This window comes from Nannospalax galili, unplaced genomic scaffold, assembly GCF_000622305.1.
Source record: "Nannospalax galili isolate Female #2095 unplaced genomic scaffold, S.galili_v1.0 scaffold1830, whole genome shotgun sequence".
Taxonomy (NCBI): Eukaryota; Metazoa; Chordata; class Mammalia; order Rodentia; family Spalacidae; genus Nannospalax; species Nannospalax galili.
In genome coordinates, this window is record NW_008328092.1 from 619,684 (window position 1) to 631,416 (window position 11,733).

An 11,733-nucleotide genomic window follows, 5' to 3' on the forward strand; every position below is an offset into this window, starting at 1 on the left:
CTTGAATAAACCCAGCTTACTGGAGGTATTGGTGCAAACTCATGGCTTTCAATGTAGATCAATATAAAATAACACAGAAATATTTCTAAACTCTTCCTTGTAGGAGGGCTAGAAACAATGATATCTACTCAGCAAATAATATACCTAGTTGTCAGATAACGGCTCTGTGTGTGTGTGTGTGTGTGTGTGTGTGTGTGTGTGTGTGTACGTGTTTGAGACAGGAGCTCACTATTTTCTACAAAAGGGATCCGGATTCCTTGAAGATATTACTGGTTCCAGAGCAGAGCAGGAAAAGCTTAAGATAAGCCCTGAACATCTCATTATGCTAGAAATTTAGGAAGGGCTTAATGGGTACAGACTTGTCAGAAGGAAAGGTAAGCGGTTTGAAGGGCTCCGACTTGTGACAACTGAGTATCAAAATATGTAATGATAGTAATGAATTAAAGCCATTACCTGGCAGCCCTTGCTGTACTCGATAAATGGATATGAAGAAGGAAAATCTCCTCCTAGTAGATGCCACCTGGTTGGTGCGGAAGGGGTGATGAGTGATAAGTCAATCCCAGATGCTGCTGAGTGCTCATGAACTAAAGAGCTAGATTGTTCAGTAGTCATTATAGTAATTCAGACAAAATTAATTGAAATCATTGCACATTTAAAAGTTACAGAGTATATATTTGAGTTCTATGGAATGCCCGTCTCTGCTCTCACATAATTCAGAACCTACTCAGATGTGTGGCAGCCGGTGGAGGCCCTGGATGGTGACAAGCTACATTTTTAGTTTTTTTTCTTATAGACTTATACAGTTTTGCCTTCTCTATTTTTGCTCTCTATCGTGATCTGTTACTTTTTGCTGTCCCTAGTGTTGCACTGCCAGGGGATCCTCTCTCATCTAATTTGCTGCCTCTGTCTGGAATGGCTAAGAAGCCCTCTCAGCAAGCTTGCTGGGTAGCAACCCTGGATCTGAGGATGCTCCAAAAGGAGGAGGAGAAATGGTCTTTCCAGGCATGGAAGTTGTGGCAGCTCTTGGCTCTTTAAAGACCCTGGAGCCTGCCTTGTCCTTTGCAACACTTTGAAGAAGAATTAGCTTCCACATTACAAGTTGCCATCTCCTTTGGTCAAGGGAGTATCCGGTGTCTTCCTAGAGCAGTTTCTCCTGCACTGTTGTCAACAGATTATGTCAGAATTAGTGCCCTTGAGGCACATAGGAGCCCAAACACTACTAAGTGTTCATGAATTGAATAGCTAGACTGTCTGCAGAGCAAAATGTCCATAGGCAGCCATTTGTGAGGGGATTCCAGGGGTGTCATCCAGGGAAACCCCAGCCAGATGATTCTTTAGATGAAAATAAGCAAGCCATGGTTGTCAATGAGCTGAGTAATTGCCTCATCCCTCCTTCCACATCCAGTGTTCTAGATTGCTTTCTATGACTGTGATAAACACCATGACCAAAAGTGACTTGGGGAGGAAGGGTAAGATGAAATAACTCATCTTACACTGTCGGGTCACAGTCCATCTTTAAGGGAAGTCAGGCAGGATTCTCGAGGCAGAAACTGAAGCAGAGACCATGGAGGAACAATGCTTACTGACTTGCTCAGCTACCTTTCTTGTACAGCCCAGACTTACCTGCCCAGGGATGGTACTGCCCACAGTGGGCTGGACCCTCCTACATCAATTGGCAATCAAGAACATGCTCCACAGACATGTCCACAGGCCAACCCAATGGAGAAAATTTCTTCTTTGATAGTCCCTCTTCCCAGATGTCTCTAGTTTGTGTAAAGTTAACAAAAACTATCCAGCACACCCAGCCCGCAGCTCCGGGACCAACACTGTTTCTTCATTCACCAGTGCACACATTCCCAGAGCTTGCTCCTTTGCATGTGGGCAGGCCCTTGTAAGACATGCAACTCTGCCTGTCTATCCCTTTCAGGGTCTGGGAACAAGGTGTTTGTGAGGACAGGATTCCTGAGATAACTGTTATCTGTAGAGAACATGTTGCCTCTGACACCTCCGCACTTAGAGGAGATGGGACAGGACAGGTGACCCTGGGCTCTGGGAAGCTGTCCTATGAAGAAGTTTGGGCCACCATACACGAATAGACATTCATCACCCTAGAATGGAAATTTGGTTTCTGATCTCATTCATTATGTGCTGGTTGTGATGGTCACTCTCCTCAGAAGACCCTTGGTCAGCCATGGAAGAGGGAGATTTTGCCACATCTACTTTGAAAGGCCATTTCAACAGGGAGAAGGGGTGGGGAGCTTTTTGATAGAGTCAGGCATGCCTCTTTCTTGGTAGACATGGTTTGGACTTAGGCTGAGAGTTCTCTTGAGAATTAGTACCAGGGATGTGCAGATCCAGGGGAGGCCCAGAAGCCAGCTTGCATCAGAGGCAGTTTCTTCTGCACAGCCGCTGTGAGCCAGGGAAGCACTGCTTGCTTGGCCCATGCATCTGGGCTTTAGGGGACTTTCCTTGCTCTCCTCTTCCTCTGTCACATGGTCTTGAGGAGGACCTGTTCCCTGTGTGCCCATCTGTGTCAGGACCTATCATAGGAAGCTAAGTTAAGAGGTAGATGATTTGGTCTTCGGTGTCATATCTGCAAGACAGTCAATATATGCAGTTGTCCCTTTTATGAGCCCTGGACTCTCATGTCACTAAGAAGGCCAGATTAGAACCCTCCCCCAAGGTTTCCTCCAGGTAGCATAATACCATAAAGACACTGACATCTCTCTTCAATAAATAATGTGTTGGTCTCTGGGTAGGCCCTTGATAGGGAGCCCATATAGGCCAAAGTGTAGGTCACATCTTCCCTGGCAACTATATATTTGAAATATAACATTTTAAGAGTTATTTGAGTTTTCATACATGCATACAATGTATTTTAATCATATTCATCCATCTTCTCCCCTTAACTCCTCTAGGATCCATCACCACTCTCTGATTCCCCCTTTCTAAACTTCATGTCCTTTTTAAAAAATTTGATAATGCACGAAGTCCAATTTGCACTGTCCATATAGGCATGGGTGTGGAACCATTCATAGATACACAGTTAACCTACCAGGGACTACACCACTAAAGAAAACTGACTCACCCTCTCCTAGCAGCCATCAACTGTCAATAGTTTCACAGCTAAGAGTGGGGGCTCATGAGTTCCCCTATGGTGGTTTGAATGAAAATGTACCCCATAGGCTCCAAGTATTTGAATACTCGGTCCTCAGTGATGCTTTTGGGGAAGGGTTATGGAACCTTTAGAAGGTATGACCATATTGGAGGAAGTCTTTAGCCTTGCCCCATTTCAAATTTGTCTCTTTATGCTTTCTGTGCCTGCTTAATGATGCAAGCACTCAGCTTTCTGCTTTGGCTAGCTCCTGTCATGCCTCCCCACAACCTTGATGGACTCTTATCCCTCTGGAACCATAACTCAATAAGCTTCCTTCTATAAGTTGCCTTGGTCATCCTTTTTTTTTTTTTTTAATCACAGCAACAGAAAAGTTACTAACATACCCACTCACCCTCCATTCTGGAATGTTGACTGGTTTGATCTTGTGCTGGTAACCATAGCGGCTGTGAGTTCATGAGTACATTGGTTCTGTCATGTCCTGATGATACTGTTTTGCCCCAGTCCTTCCTGACCTCTGGCTCTTGCAATCTTTCTGCTCACTCTTCTGTGATATTCCCTGGGCTTTGGGGGTTAGGGGGAGCACTTATGGCTGAGCACTTAGACCAGTTGTGAGTTTCTGTGTTAACTATTGTTCAGTGCACAAAGAAACTTCTCTGATAAGGACTGACAGCTGCTCTAGTCTGTGGGTATAAAGACAACTATTTAGAAGGCAGTTCAATGCTATGTCCATTTAGCAAAATAACAGTAGTAAATTCAGCCCTAGTCCCTATGATCTCCTAAGCCAGGGGTTCTTGGTCAGATTTACAGTATCAGGCATGCATTTTCTCTTGTGGAGCAGAACTTGAATACGATCAGTTGGTTACTCCCATAACATTCATGCCACTCTTGCATCCATGGGCTTATATCACCAGGATAACCATTATTATAGCTCCAAGTGTTCACAGCTGAACACTTGCATAGTAGGTAAGACTACTGATGACTTTTCTCCTCCAGCAGCCTACGTAGCACCCTCTGGTACTATGAAAGCTAGCCAGCAAGGAGGATGCTTCTGCTTGATTTCTTCATACACTGAGATCAAAGTATGAGGTGTCTTCAGTTATAGTTAACATCTGGTGGGTAATTTCAGAGAGATGGTAGTAGCTTATTTTATTTGGGGGATCTCTGAAACACCCTTGACCAACACCAGGGGTGGTATCTCACACCTGATTCTGGGCTTCTTATCTGACAACTTATAGCTTCTGAGAGGAGCATTATCCCCTGTGTAGGATAACTCTTTTTAAACTCTGTGTGTGTGTGTGTGTGTGTGTGTGTGTGTGTGTGTGTATGGTATGTGTGTGTGTGCCTGTGTTTGTGTGTTTATGAAAACTAATAAAATAGTGGGTTTCTGTATAGCTTTTCAAATATCCTTGATGTTAGTTAGCCCCCTCCCCTGCTTTATCCCCCCCATTATTCCATTTCCTCCCCTTCATGTCACCTGCATTCTACTATCATCTCTGTCTTAAGATTCCCTTCCCCAGTGGCCCCTTTCTAGTTTCTTGGCTTCTATAGGTACTCCAAATTAAATACAAATATATTTGATCCTAGATCAAAAATAAAGATTTACTTTAGGATCCACATATGAATGAGAACATGTGATGTTTGTCTTTCTGGGTCTGGATTACTTATTCAGTATAATTTGTTACAGTTTCATTTTACCTGAAATTTTCACAATTTAATTTTTCTTTGCAGCTAAATGAAATTCCTTTGCATACAGGTACCACATTTTCACTATCTATTCATCAGCTGATGGACAGCCAGACTATTTCCATTTCCTAGCTATTGTAAATAGTGCATTAATGAATGTGGATAAGCAAATGTCTCTGTAGTTGGATATATAATCCTTTGGCCTAGGAGTTATGGTGTGGCTGGCTCGTATGGTAGATCAATTTCTAGTTTTTTGAGGAAGCTCCACATTGATTTCCATAGTGGCCGCAGCCGTTTGCACTCCCACCCACAGTGAATGATGGTCCCCCCACCACCCCACATTGTCAACAGCATTTGTTGTCATTTGTTATCTTAATTTTAGCCAGTCTGACTGGGGTAAGATGAAATCCTCAAGTAATTTTAATTTGCATTTCCCTGGTGGCTAAGGATGCTGAACACTTTTTAAAATATTCCTTTGCTCTTTGTTATTTCTTCTTTGAAACCCTCTATTCAGTTGCATAGCCTATTTTTAATGGGATTATTTGTTTTATTGGTGTTCAGTCTTTCTACTTCTTTGTATACTCTAGATACTAACCCTCTGTCAGATGCATAGCTGGCTTCCCTGGCAGCTTTTAAGATCTACTTGTCTTCAGAGTTGTACAGTTTTCCTAAATTATGTCTTCATGCGAGTTTCTTTTTATTTATCCTACTTAGAATTTGTTTTCACCAATTCTGGAAAAGTTACCTGCCATTATTTCCTTAAATATTTATTCTCTGTGAAATCTGATGAAAACATACTAAAGAAGCCATCTCAGTCTATCTTCTATTAGCTTTTTGAGAAAGATATTCAAGTTTGTGGGTTGGCTGTGATTACCATATGGTTCAGGTATCTGTATGAATTCTCTTGCATTGTAGAGACAAGATAAATCATGAAAGTACATTTAACCTCTGCACACATCATGGTCAGAAATATTCCACTGGCTCAAGGAAATCATATCCAAAGTAAGTAGAGTAGGAAGCCTACTTGAACCAGAAAAGACCTATATCATACCCTCTCCTCCCAAAGCTCAGGGATTATTATGAAGGAGGGGAAGAAAGATAGTAAGAGCCAGAGGTGGTACATGAACACATGGAAAGTTTTTTTTTTTATGCAACAGGGCAGGTACATATATGAACTCACAGCTGTTGTGACAGCAGGCACAAGACCTGAAAAAAGCTCAGAAAAAAATCTCAACATGGAGACGAGAGGTAAGCACAATGCCCCACCCCTAGCTGAGGAGCTATTGGCATTGATAGCTGCTTAGAGAGAGGCAGTCGGTTTTCTTTATGAGTGTAACCTCTGGTAGGTCCACCGTGCTCTAGTTTATAACCACACATCCAAAAGCATATGGGCAGCACAGATAGAACTTTACGGGTTACAAAAACAGAGAACACAAAGTTGGGTGGGTAGAGAAGGGTGGGGTGGACCTGGAAGGAGTTGCGGGGGGGATAGCATCAAATTGCATTGTATTAAATTCTCAAAGAACTAATACAAATTTTTAATTTAAAAAAATTGAAAAGAGAAATGGTGAGTGATAGACATGTGATATACCAACTAGCTGAAGGCTAAGTTGAGAGCTAGAGTTGCCCAGCTCTGAATTTTACCACCTCTTCACTGCCGTGCTTCTTCAGAAAATGAGCATAGATGGATGCGACTGGCTGGAACAGGTCACACAGCAGGCAGCATAGACTGAATAACCCCTCAGTACACACAGGTGTGGCACACACAGGCAGGGGCAGCCATGGCTTGGTCATTTTCAAGGTCAGCACTAGAGCTGCAGGTGGTTAGAGCGTGGTTGCTCAGTGTTGAGTCCTGTGTGGGACTTGGTTGTAATGCTCTGGTCAGGACCTCTACAGAGGTACCAGATGTTACTTTTTGATCATTCCCAAAATATTCACTATCCGGCCCTTGCTAGATTTGGGCTCCTCTTTTTACTTCTCTCCTCACTGTGAATTGGTTTACTCCTTTTGTATTGTGAGTCCCATCTAATCTCTCTCCCCTGTCCTATCCCTGCTTCCTGCTGTTCCTTGGTGCTGGTCTGGTCACCTCCACTAATGCAGCCATCACTGAGAGGTAGATACAAGATGTTTGTGACAGAGCAAAGAAGGCATGGTTCAGGGCCAGCATTACATGGTGCTCTGCTGGGGCGGTGGGATGGGCAGGCTCCATAGCTGGGTGCAGGGCGCTGAGCTGACTCCACCAAAGAGTGACTTCCTGGGTGCAGCAACCTCAACATTGGGACCTCAGTGTGGAATTCTGCCTTGGGAATGGAAGGGCAGGGAGGAGCACAGTGATAAAAGTCAGAGTGAAGCAGAACCAGGTTCAAGTCCTGGTTCTGACACTTGCCTATGTGACCTTGGACAAGCTCCACAATTTTCAAAGCTTCAGCCTTCCTACCTGTGAGAGAAAGGGCAATAACAGTCCCACTGTGGTAGTGTAGAATGACCATTAGCATGGTGCCTGGCATGCTGGAGGCAGTTAGTGTTACCTGTTGTCATTGACCCTAGTGTTGGTGATGCTGGGCTCTGTTAGTTCTGGGCTGAGTGGCAGGAAGCCCAGGTGAAAGAGCCCCATGATCAACACAGAGAATGTTACAGTCTTGGGTGGGTGATGGCCCTCCAGCTCTGGGAAACTACCTTTCCACAGCTTCCTAAAGGATCTGGCAAGAGTCCCTGTACCGTATTTAGCCCAAACCAGCTGTCCTGGCCTGCTTATATCCTGGTGGCCCTGGGAGGCTGGAAGCTGGGATTTGTACCAGTGCCTAAATATGGCTTATCATTGTGAGAGCTTTTCTTAAATAAGAGCCATGGAGGAGTCTGAGAATGAGCATGTGGAGAGAGGGTGGGTATCCCAGGACCCCAAGGAGAACTAGGAGCAAACATACAAGTCTGCTGTCGGGCAAAGGGCAGGGGTTCATGCTATGGGCTGTACCACACTTACAATTCTGATATTGTTGGGACTGGTAGGAGTATAGTTCCTGCTAATGTACCCCTTGGGGAGGCTGAGGGAGGAGGCTGATGTGCATAAGAGTCCCTTGTGAGGAGGCAGTTGGGCTTCCCTTTGCTCTTTGATTACAGGCCCCTGCAGCTGCCTGGACTAAAGGAAAAGGGCAGCATGTTTGCACAGGCTGCCTAGGGACTGTACACCAGTGTCCCCATGCTTACTCGTCCCCCAGGACTCCTCTCCTGAACAGTCCCCCTACTGTTTCTATCTGTTCTTTATGCCCCCTCCAGAGCAAGCAGCCAACCTAGGGAGCAAAAGCTACTTGGCATGGGCCCTCCTATTGGAGGACCTCCTTATCCTCTTTTCCCTTAGTTCAGGCAGCTGCACGGACCTGAAATCAAGGAGCAGAGGGAGGCTTATGGTCCTCATAAGGGACCCTTTCAGGTAACTGCATTCACCCCACCCACTTTCCAGAAGGAGGGTTTCCATCCTCATGACTACTCTTCTGGGTCAGGGCACCTCAAATGAAAAAACTTTTCAATACAGTAGCTAATAGCAAGGAGATGGATAGGTCCTTTGTAGCCAGCCTCAGGCCCAAATTTCATGATTTAAAAACAACCCAAAAAGTGCACACCATCTGCTTCACCAGCACCCCCGCCCACTGAGATTTTACCGCAGTCCTGTGGGGAGACTGTGAATACTACCACTTCCCAGCTGGGAGCCCACATCTTAGACGGCTTAAGCCCATGTGCCCAGGGTGGCACAGCAAAACAGTCACAGAAGCAGGAGTCAAGCTAGATGTGGCTCCTGAGGCACACCATCAACCTGAAGCTGGTGTGTACATTGTGTCAATTGGGAGCTGCCCCCAAAGCCACAGAGTTCAGAGCTGCTCCCTGGGCCATACGTGATTCTCTCCCTGCCAAAAGTCTATAGTACCAAGGACTGGATCCTGGCCCTTGCGAGGTTCCAGCTGCCGGAGAGTGACTGTGTGCTTCCTCAGTCAGTAGATGTCCTCTGTCGTGGTTTGAATGAGAATGTCCCCCATAGGCTTCAAGTATTTGGACATTTTGTCCTCAGTTGGTGGCATTGTTTTGGAAGGTCTTAGAAGGTGTGGCCCTGCTGGAGGAAACATGTCACTGGGGGTAGGCTTAGAGTTCTTAAGCTTTCCCAGATCTTCAGGCACTCTCTCTTGTTTTCCTGTGCCTGCTTGAAGATGTGAGAGCTTAGTTTCCGCTCCTGCTCCAGCCACCTCCTGCTGCCATGCCTCCCCACCAAGACAGACTGTAATTCCCTTGGAACCATAAGCTCATCTTTTTTTTTTCTATAAGTTGCTTTAGAAAGCTATGTGTCATTTACTTTCTTCCTGAAGTAAACTGAACACATAAGGCCCCTTAACTCCTTCTCTGATAGCATGAGGAACACTTATGCCCTCAAGATCTAAGAAGACACTGTTATTTGAGGAATATTGCCCAAAGATGTCCATACTCCCAACCCTAGAACCTGTGCATATGTTCCCTTACAAGGGGTTTTACTTTGCTGTCTGCTGCTGTGATAAATACTTGACCAAAACAACTTGGGGAGGAAAGGGCTTATTTCATCTTACAGCTTACAACCTATCATTGAGAGAAGTCAAGGCAGGAGCTCAAGGCAGGAACCTTGAGGCAAGAGCTAAAGAAGCAATCACAGAGGAACACTGCTTACTGGCTTGCTCAACTAGCTTTCTTATATTTCCCAGGGCCACCTGCCTAGGGATGGCACCACCCACAGTGGGCTGGGCCCTCCTACATCAATTAGCAATTAAGAAAATGACTCACAGACATGGCTTCAGGCCAGTCCCAAGGAGAAAGTTCCTCAGTTGAGGTTCCCTCTTCCCAGGCGACTGCAGTTCATGTCAAGTTGCCACCAACTAACCAGCACACAGGCCAAGGAGACTATGTACATTGGGGAGGTCATTCTGCGTTATTCAGCTGGGCCCAAGGTCTTTACAGTATGGAAGGCAGGACTGTCCATCAGAGAAGCTGAAAGCAGAAGATCAGAATATACTTTGCATAGTATTGCAGATAGAAGACCTGGCCCTGGGTCAGTAAGAACAGACAGCTCCAGATACTGGAGATGACCAGGCATCAGAGCCTTCCTGGGGCCTCTGGAAGGAACACACCCCAGAACTTACCTTTATAGAATGAGACTCACTTTGGACTTATGATCTCAAGAACTTTAAGGTCGTTTGCATTATTTGAAACCATTAATTTTGTGGTTATTTGTCATAGCAGCAATAGGGAACTGGTATAAACACTAAGACCTGAGGTCGGGTGGAACTTGATGCTACATAGCTCTGGCTCCCGGAAGCCTCCAGACTGCAGTTCCCAAACTCCTGCTCAGTTTGGATCCTTGTCTTTCCCTCAGGCACCTTTGTTTATAGATCTAGCACTCATTCCCTGCAGAGCTATGTCCTATAGCAAACTAGGAGCCAGCAGAGGGACAGCAGGTCACTGGGGCACTCTGCCTCACAGGCATAGGGCAGGGCTCCTTCTTTCCTTTGGGGTCACAATCGTGAGTTTTGTGACAGTGATTTTTTCTTTATTTGCTGCTTCCTTAATCAATTTCTGCCCCTCTGGCCATACTCTGAAGAGCCTAGGCTCCCTAAAGCCTGGCTACTAGCCAAAAGATGGGCTCTGAGTGAGGTCAGGAAACTAGATTTCTGTCCTCTTTCAGGCATAGGTAGAGGCTAAAACAGCACGAAGCCTGTGAGCTTTCCTAGAAATACCTTTTGGACGTGGTGTACTCAGAAGGCAAGTGCTGCTCTGAAGTGGCCCTGGAACGTGTACTGGGTGCAGCATCTGAGTGAGTATGCAGATCCATTCCCTTGAGATTCTGTTCAAGCAGTTCAGCAGGCTGAGGACAAGAGGGACAGCAGCCTGCAGAGCTTCATTGAGATATGCATAAATGATGCTTTGGTGACAGCAGGTTCTCTGCTGTGCGGGTGGAGCCATGGACTCTGAGCCAGCTCAGTACTGGCCTAAGCTCTCAGAAGCTATCTGGTGGCCCTGGTGATATCCCCTGAGGCTGGGGCCTCTATGCCCAGCTAGCCAACCTCTGATCTCTGGTCTTTCACCTCATCATCCTTCCTCCTTCGCCTGGTGGCCTGGTTCCTACTCACTGGTGACTCCATCCCCCAGTCCCATTCAAAATGGTTTTGACTTCTGTGGATTTAATAAAAACTTCACCAGTCCAAAAAAAATAATGTTAAAGCAACACCTTTGCCAGTGGCTTAATGAGAGTATGTGGTTGGCAGCTGACATTGCGAGGAACCTTCAGACCCAGGTTGATGGGCAGGGATAGCCACTTTGGAGCCTTCTGCAAAGGGGGTGACCTTTGCTTTTGGTGAGCCTCCTTCCAGAACTCATTAAGTCCTCACAGCTCCAGGCCTGGTGTACCTAATCATCTATGAAGGAAGGGTTTCAACTTCTGTAGTAGATGCAAAAACAGCCATGCACTAGACTGACTCTCCTAAGTTCTAAGAACATCATACCAGCATTGCCTCACCATCAGCAACTGAAAATAAGAATGCTAAGCCATGGTATAAAACTAAAATCACCCCTCACTAAACTCTTCTCATTTATTTTGGAGGCTGGCTCCCTCTCAAGCCTAGTGGACCAAAACTGCTCCCTCATAAGGGGGCACTGAGAAACAAAAGAGAAAAGATCAAGGCTCTACTCCATGCCCCAGTGACCTAGAGACTTCTCACTTGGCCCCACCGCTTTTTAAAATATTTCATTATTTTTATTTTATGTGTATGAGTATTTTGCCTACATGTATGTGCACCATGTGTGTGAAATGTCTGCAGAGGCCAGAAGAGGATGTCAGATCCCCCTGGAACTGGAGTTATGGACAGTTGTTAACTACTATGTGGGTGCTTGGAATTGAACCTGGCTCCTGTGAAAGAACAGCA

General features: G+C 45.6%; 1 non-coding gene across 1 annotated transcript; it reads left to right on the top strand.

The window, feature by feature from the left end:
- Positions 1–10,579: 10,579 nt before the first annotated feature.
- On the top strand, positions 10,580–10,668 carry LOC115072835. Its single transcript, XR_003851849.1, has one exon. It is a non-coding gene; the product is annotated as a small nucleolar RNA U83B (small nucleolar RNA).
- Positions 10,669–11,733: the final 1,065 nt, after the last annotated feature.